At 36.8% G+C, this 8352-nt stretch overlaps 1 protein-coding gene across 3 annotated transcripts in view; it reads left to right on the forward strand.

Annotated features, from left to right (window-relative positions):
* Positions 1-3444: 3444 nt before the first annotated feature.
* The window catches only part of LOC110466424 (glucans biosynthesis glucosyltransferase H-like), a 19211-nt gene continuing 14303 nt past the window's right edge, over positions 3445-8352 (forward strand). For 2 of the 3 annotated variants that reach the window (XM_021522895.1, XM_021522894.1), the window contains exons 1-2: positions 3445-3519; positions 5507-5566. The gene's annotated coding sequence lies outside the window, so the exon portion shown is untranslated. The other variant, XM_021522896.1, reaches the window with a different exon arrangement.

Here is an 8352-nt window from a genome sequence, read left to right on the forward strand (position 1 = left end):
GACAGGGATACCTAGCAGGTCCATTACTATTTACTATCATCGACGACAGGGATACCTAGCGGGTCCATAATTTAAGAATATGGTGCATATTGAAGGTTAACTTTATAAATATTGATCACCTATGATTATTATTGGGTTATCGCAATCCAATAATTATTCTATTATTCTCTAAATAAAATAGTGATGTATTGATTTAGATTTCGTGAATAATGAAGACATTGTGCTTTCAGCAAGTCTGTCCCTCACACAATGACATCATGCTTCTAAATATATAAGTATTTCTAGTAATAGCAATAAGGGCGTGACCCGAATCTTAAACGATGCAGATTTTTCTACGTCGCTGATTATGACGTCTTCTTCTTTGAAACACTACTTCATTACTACTGTGTTAAATCAAGGGCCGGTCAAAACATGCTTTGGTCGAGCGTTTTGATTTACTGTAAACGCGTGTGTTGAGAAAATCTTAATCGCCATTCAGATTCCCCTGACTGATTTCTGATTTAAAAAATAGAGTCAGGTTTTTGTATAACCGCGCTGTCATCTTTAGGTGATGCATAAAGGTTGCTTATTTTTGTGACAGCGGTACAACACAACAAATCAATTAGCCAGGTCTGTTTCACACATTGTAACAGTACTGCGGCGAACAAATATCCCACTTCCGGTTTTATTGTTCATCCCATGCTAGAGAGGTATATTACATATTTTTTGCAAAATGCTAAATTTAATATTGGGCGAAGGTTTGACGTTGGACGGAAGTTTTACATCTGAGGTCACCGCCTTACTACTTTGTTGTAGTAGTAAATGTCTACACCCAAATGAATCAATATGTTCATTTTTTTACAGAGACACGCTGCGTTTTTACGACATGTAAACACTCCCCACAATGTTCTTTTATGAGGAATATTTTATGGGACCTATGATTGCGTAGGTTTTATCATCTAAAGTATAGTAAAACAGGTACATCTGACCGTACCCTTTACGCTGGTGCTTAGTGTTTCGAGATTTTATTTCATCAAAATTTACAAACATTGATAAAATAATCAAAATCAGTCTGAGAAATAATATCACAAACGCTTCTCTCCGTATAATGAGCAATTAATTTTTAAATATGGTCTGCTTCCATTAGAAATGTAATACTGATTATAAGTGTTTGAGATACTTGTTTCAACCTGATGATTTTTAATTTTTGTGTTCGCTTCTTTTTTAAACGTGTTGTTATTTGTTTTACTAAATAGAGCACAACATATGTATCGATTATATTAACGTCATTCCATTAAAACGACATTTCAAAAGGACAATGCCGGAATGCAATGTAACCAGTTACAAGCTAAAAGTCAGAAGACCACGTTACATCAATATTGGGCAATAAATGTCTCCCATTGAACGCTAACATACACGATTCTACTCGTTCTCCGTGATTAGTTATACACACGGGGCGAAGACAGGGAAATCTACTGGGTCCTTATAGTTTAAATGGAGCGACGACAGAGACACTTGGCGAGTTCTTTATCATTTATATTCGGCGACGATAGGGATACAGAGTATGTCCATTATCGTTTACATTGGGTGACGGCAGGGATACTGGGGTGGGTTCTTTATCATTTATATTGGGCGACGATAGGGATACCGAGTATGTCCATTATCGTTTACATTGGGTGACGGCAGGGATACTGGGGTGGGTTCTTTATCATTTATATTGGGCGACGATAGGGATACCGAGTATGTCCATTATCATTTATATTGGGTGACGGCAGGGATACTGGGGTGGGTTCTTTATCATTTATATTGGGCGACGATAGGGGTACCGAGTATGTCCATTATCGTTTACATTGGGTGACGGCAGGGATACTGGGGTGGGTTCTTTATCATTTATATTGGGCGACGATAGGGATACCGAGTATGTCCATTATCATTTATATTGGGCGACGACAGGGATACTGGGGTGGGTTCTTTATCATTTATATTGGGTGATGACAGGGTTACCGGTTATGTCAACTATTATTTATATTGGGCGACGATAAAGATACCGGGAGGTTCAGTTATCATTTACATTGAGCGACGACAGGTATACCGGATGTGCCGATTGTCATTTGCATTGGGCGGCGACGACAGATATACAGGATGAGTCTTTTATCATTTACATTTGGCGACGACAGGTATACCGGGTGTGTCGATTACCTTTTACATTGTACGACAAGGTTTAACCTATGACAGGACTACATAGATGATCTACAATCGTCTACATTGGTTACCCAGGAAACAACGGGGATAACTTCTAGGCTTCGTTTATACTGCACAATGATAGGGATACATAATTGGTGAAATATCATTTACATGAATTATCTACAGAATGCACGAGTAGTAAATAGATCATAGTCTAAAACGTATGATCGTGCTCAGAGTGTTTCGTGTGGTTTGAGGTTAGGAGAATCGTCCATCCCCTTGGGGTGAGATTTGGGGATCTCAACCTGAGAGGAAAAAGTTTAGGTTGCTAAGCACAAGGCTTAAGAATCGTTCCCCGAGGGTTGATATTCCCTATCTCACCTCAAGGGGTGAATGATTCTTTTTCTCTTATCCTATTTGCCCTGTTATGTATACATGATTCAATATTGACGTTGCGGGTTCAAAGCATTGTTGACGTGAGTTTAGTTTAAATTTGACGTGCCGTCATTGCATTGTAAACGTGACGTCATACAATTTTCTTGACTAGGGAATCCCCCCGTTTCTCTACGCTAATAAATGAAAATAATCTCCACTACGTTCCCGTAAGAGAGAGAAAGAAAAACATGTTGTAATATTTCCCCCCTGAGAGACCTCGATCCTTTACCAATGACCTGGCTCTCAAGAGGGCACGCGGGCGACAGAGCGTCGTGATGTATCGTCACAGACCGACCGTGTAATACTCACTATGTTTTTGTCACCATAAACCGCCATTCACTGTTCCCCCGTGTCCCGTCCTCTAGTGTGGGTGTCCTGCCATCCTCAGTGACGAGACCATATCTTGTACCCTCTTTGGACGCACGGTCATCGAACAATGATGTCGGTCACGTTTCGGGGAAGACTTACATCTGCCGAACCAGTAGCAAGGCGGGCACTCGTATAAAGAGGAAGAAGACTAAAAAACACAAACATTCATATTCATCGGATTTTTTTAACAAATCCTGTTTGTCTCACATCAAACGACAGGGAATACGATACATATCAGGTTAAATTTGTAAATAGAACAGAATGTGCATTGAAATTACAGCGAAAACGGAATTTATATAGTCCAACGAAACGGAAGTTCTTTCGAAGCACATTTCTGGCCCCGATTTATGGAATTCTATATTTGGATTAGACTCGGAAACTAGCTGGCTATACATTATTCGAATGATCATGTAGGCGTTTTCTGTGTGTCTGGAATATCTCTACTGAGGGACAATAAGATGTAATCCAACACACGTGTCAAACAGCATTGCTCGCTTCAAACATGACAAAAGGACGCCTCCCAAACTATCGTCATGGGGTTTTTCTTATAAGGTAAGTTTGGCCAATCTCTTGCATGAAGTGTTTATGTTGCTTTTAATTTTTGAAAACGGAAAAAAATATTGATGAGTAAATAATGCTTTGTAGCGAAAATGCATGGAATAGATATAAAACCAATCGAATATGAATTTTTGAACTGTTGAGATATTCGGTATTATTAATATAATAACGCAAATATAGCCATATTCACTATATGCATGAAAGTGAAGAGGTTTCCCAGACGTAAATAAATACTTTCAACACTTCCCCATCCGAGGACCAACTTTTGAATACATTTTTTGATTCCGTGATGTAATATGCAAAAACAAATCGTACCACGGAAAAGTGGTCCTCCTTTGGGAAAGTGCTCAAAATAATGAAAAACTGGGTTGATCAAGTTTTCAAAATTGCAACAGATATTTCTTTGGTTAAAGCAGTTTGTATTTCCAATGTTGTCTATATCCGATGTAGCCTTATGTGTAAAGCAGTTAGCTTGTGACCAGAAAAATTGAACGGTGTAGGTTCGAACCCACATTCAGATACATTTTTTTTTTTTAAATATTTAGGCATGTGATCATTTTCCTTAATTGAGTGATAAATGTTTTTCAAATCAATGGAACTTTTTATTGATATTTTTATAACATACCTATTAATTTATCCTCTATGGAATCATGTCAACAAATCCCTGTACGCGTGTAAAGTACAGATACGCTTTATAGTTGAAACATCATTTAAATGATATTTATGAATTGTTTTACCCTCCAATCGGCTCTAGCATTTTTATTTATTATCTAAACACAAACAAACGATGCCGAAATACAATATAAAGGGGATTGTTGAGTCAGAATAAAAAAGGCAAAGCAAAATAATGAAGTCTTATTATCGTAAAGATATTACAGAACATGCGGGAGAATTCATCGTCTAGGACAGTCTCATTTGTTTTAAATGCAGAAAGACTGCAGCACAAAGTTAGGAGCGCAATGTGTTTTATACAGCATAACGCGAAATACGCATTTTGTTGAGTCTTTATCATGAACGCAAGTATTAATAGCCATGGCCTTAAATTCGTCTGTTTACAATAATCTATTCTTAGACACGGGATTCCGATAGAGCTAACCTGAGTACGCGTCATAACAGTGTACGGTTGGCGGATCATAGCTTTGGGGAAATGGACATAGCAACCTGCCATAGCTCTTTGTGGAATCCTATTTTGGGAAATGTTCTTTTTTTATTTTCCCCTATATATCTTATTTCCCTAACAACTGTTGGGAGCAGTGGAAAAGTTGTCCTGATCGTCCTCTCACATGATTGCTTCCTTGGTGATTAAAGTTTCCTCTTTTTGTCTGTTAATATGAAATCAGGATATAGGGTAATACTTTATATTTCAAAAATTGTAAAAACGTATTTGTGCGTCCATGAACACGTGCATAGTAGAGGAGCATTTTTGTACACATTTTTACCGCTTCTTTGTCTAATAATTGTATGTATATTTTTATAAATTCTCTGAATGGCGACGATAAATAAGAATGAGACGATGCAGAAGTATTGATTATGAATCATTTGTGTGGTAGAACCTCCAGTACCATTAGGCGTTACCAGGCCACATGTATGTAGGGTGGGCCGGTGGACACCTACCTATTTCTTATTGTTTGTTGTTTAGTTATGATTTTACACTTTTGATGTCTCTCAGCCAATTAGATATCACAGGATTGTGACGTCACAAACAAAAACCAAGTATTGTTATCTTTACGTTCATTTTAGATAAATTTAACTTTATCTAGAACTATGATATTTTTGTATTTTGACCGAAATTCATCATGCAATGTATGGTTTATTCATTATAAGAAGAACCATTTTGATGTGACATTTATCCCGTTAGATTTGACGGACAGGTTTGTGTGGGAGATTTAAGTTGACCAAGCTGTGTGTGAACCTCGCCAACGTGACCTGTGTATATATACATGTAATTGTGTATTATATTTTGTTGCATTTTAATCAGCAGGCGTTATGACGGAGGAATGTGCAGGTGACACCCAGACGATCACAGAAAGCCATGTGTAAGGTACGTAGGGTATCGTCAATCATATAACTGATAGCTGTAACCGGGGCTCAGCATCACCCATACATACAGCAGTCCTGCTTACCAAGTAAGGGAATCTGACGCTGAAAATGCTGTAATTAGGGTTTACATGAACATCAAATTTATAAATGGTATACCGGCTTAATTAACATACGACGATATATATTCTAAACATGTAGGTACAAATGTCGACTCGCCCCGGTGAGCAGTAGGCTCTCCAATGGGTTACTAGGCGAAATATTAACTGTTTCAGTGGAGAGTCTAATTTGATGAAATATTTGTAATAATTGGGATTAATTGTTAACTAGTGCACCAGTTTTAATTTTTCATGTGGCAGTAGTAACGACACGTCCAGGTAAAGTAATGATATATATACTATAGGTAGGTAAAATGTAAAAATAATTGAAGTCAAAAGTTTCTACATATATGCATTACACAAACCAATAACAAATTATACGATTGAATTGATGTCTGGTGAAGTATCGTGGGAACTATGCCGAATACGTATAGTATACATCAAATGTTTTTATTCAATTTTTTATAATATATAAGCAGATTTATACTGAACCAGCACCATTGTCTACATATGAAATTATCTTACAATTTACATATCTCCCGGAACAGTGTGTCACATAAAATATAGACGTAATATAATTGCAATACATAAGAAAGCATGGTTCATTGCTTGTTATATAATGGAAATATGGGAATATACTCTCATAAACAAAGGTACAATTAACTGTAACTGACACTTATATATGATCATTATAACACGGTACAAAGTAACTCATTGTATACAGGAACTATTGCAGTATACGGTACAAAGGATTTCTTTGTATACAGGAACTATTGCAGTATACGGTACGGTACAAAGTAATACATTGTATACAGGAACTACTGCAGTATACGGTACAAAGTAATACATTGTATACAGGAACTATTGCAGTATACGGTACAAAGTAATACATTGTGTACATGAACTACTACTGTACACGCTACAAAGTTATACATTGTATACAGGAACTACTGCAGTATACGGTACAAAGTAATACATTGTATACAGGAACTATTGCAGTATACGGTACAAAGTAAAACATTGTATACAGGAACTACTGCAGTATATGGTACAGAGTAATACATTGTATACAGGAACTACTGCAGTATACGGTACAAAGTAATACATTGTATACAGGAACTATTGCAGTATACGGTACAAAGTAATTAATTGTATACAGGAACTACTACTGTACACGGTACACAGTAATACATTACCACATAATCTATATTATTTTCCTAATCCCATCCAGAAAATGATTGCCTATTTGAATGTCACTATTACTTTTATCGTGAAAGCAGTCGATACAATTTATATATGATATGCATGTAACTTGCTCGACTTGCTGAAGTTATTACCACTACTATTATTTGCATTATTATTACTACTTATTTTTAAAATTTGATATTACACAAATTCTGTGTGCTATACATTGCTATGTATTGCTACACTGCAACCTATACCCAAGTTGTATACCGGATCCTCCGGAATCCGGTTAATAGAATCTTGTATGTAGTAGTACCCATGTTTTCTCTCGAAGTGTGCAACTATCATTCTCATCACTATGAGTCTATTTTGTACATTTTACCAATGGAATTACTCTTCTAGATAATGTAGGCCTAGTGATAATGTTCACGTTACTTTGATTTGTGCCTTAGCATTGTGTAAGTTAAATTGTGATCGCTTACGCGAGCATGTATGAACGTGTGTGTGTGCACGTTACTATTTGTATTTTCAGTTCCAGTACCGATCACAAAATATTAACAATTACCTGGTCTTTCCCCCCTCTCTCCAAATCTTGTTCTGATGAACCTCCCCTGTTGCCCAGTGTGCCTCTGACTACTTCTATTATCATGATCACGACACCTTCCCGAGCACTCGCTTACCTCCTTGCCCAGTCTGGCATTACATAATGCCTATTGATGTTTCTCTCTATCGTGTTCGAATTCGTGTCTTCAATAACTATATACAGTCTGCAAATCTCGCCCTTTACGTGACCGTTCCCGACATGTTATGTATTGCATTACTCTTACTTTTGTTACATGCGTTTAGTCTTATATTTACATTTTATTAGTACATCACTCAGAGAGTGGTTCCATAGCAGCTCATGTTACCACTGCGCATCCTTTTAAGCAGAATAACTTACTTTTATATCTATACATTATGCATTGATCAGCTGGTGTTTGTCAGGTGACATTGAGTTAAAGACCTTTTCTACCATTCAATCAATTGCTTCTACTCCCTCTTCAAGTATCCAGTTCTGTAACGATAGGTATTCTTTCGTCCATCTTAGCGTCAAAAGTTTCAAATACAAACCTGACATTCACTACATAAGTGCTAAATTCATCTCCTCTTCTATCATGTCCGCTACTGATAAATTGTCTATATCTCTACGTCGTGCTTTGGACTTATAGAACTGAATCCTGGTCCCATGTCATCTAGCTCGTCTTCCTCATCTATATTTTCGAATATTAGTGGCCAGTTTGTACAAAACTTCATTATCCAATCTAAAAGATTTGACTAAGTTCTATTCATTATACAACGATCCTTTGTTTCACATCACCTATTTCCTCTCCTATAAAATGTTTTACTTTGTACCATATACAAAGGTAGTTCCTGTATAAAATATTTTACTTTGTACCATGTACAAAGGTAGTTCCTGTATAAAATGTTTTACTTTGTACCATGTACAAAGGTAATTCCTGTATAAAAT

This window comes from Mizuhopecten yessoensis, unplaced genomic scaffold, assembly GCF_002113885.1.
Source record: "Mizuhopecten yessoensis strain PY_sf001 unplaced genomic scaffold, ASM211388v2 scaffold11133, whole genome shotgun sequence".
NCBI lineage: Eukaryota > Metazoa > Mollusca > Bivalvia > Pectinida > Pectinidae > Mizuhopecten > Mizuhopecten yessoensis.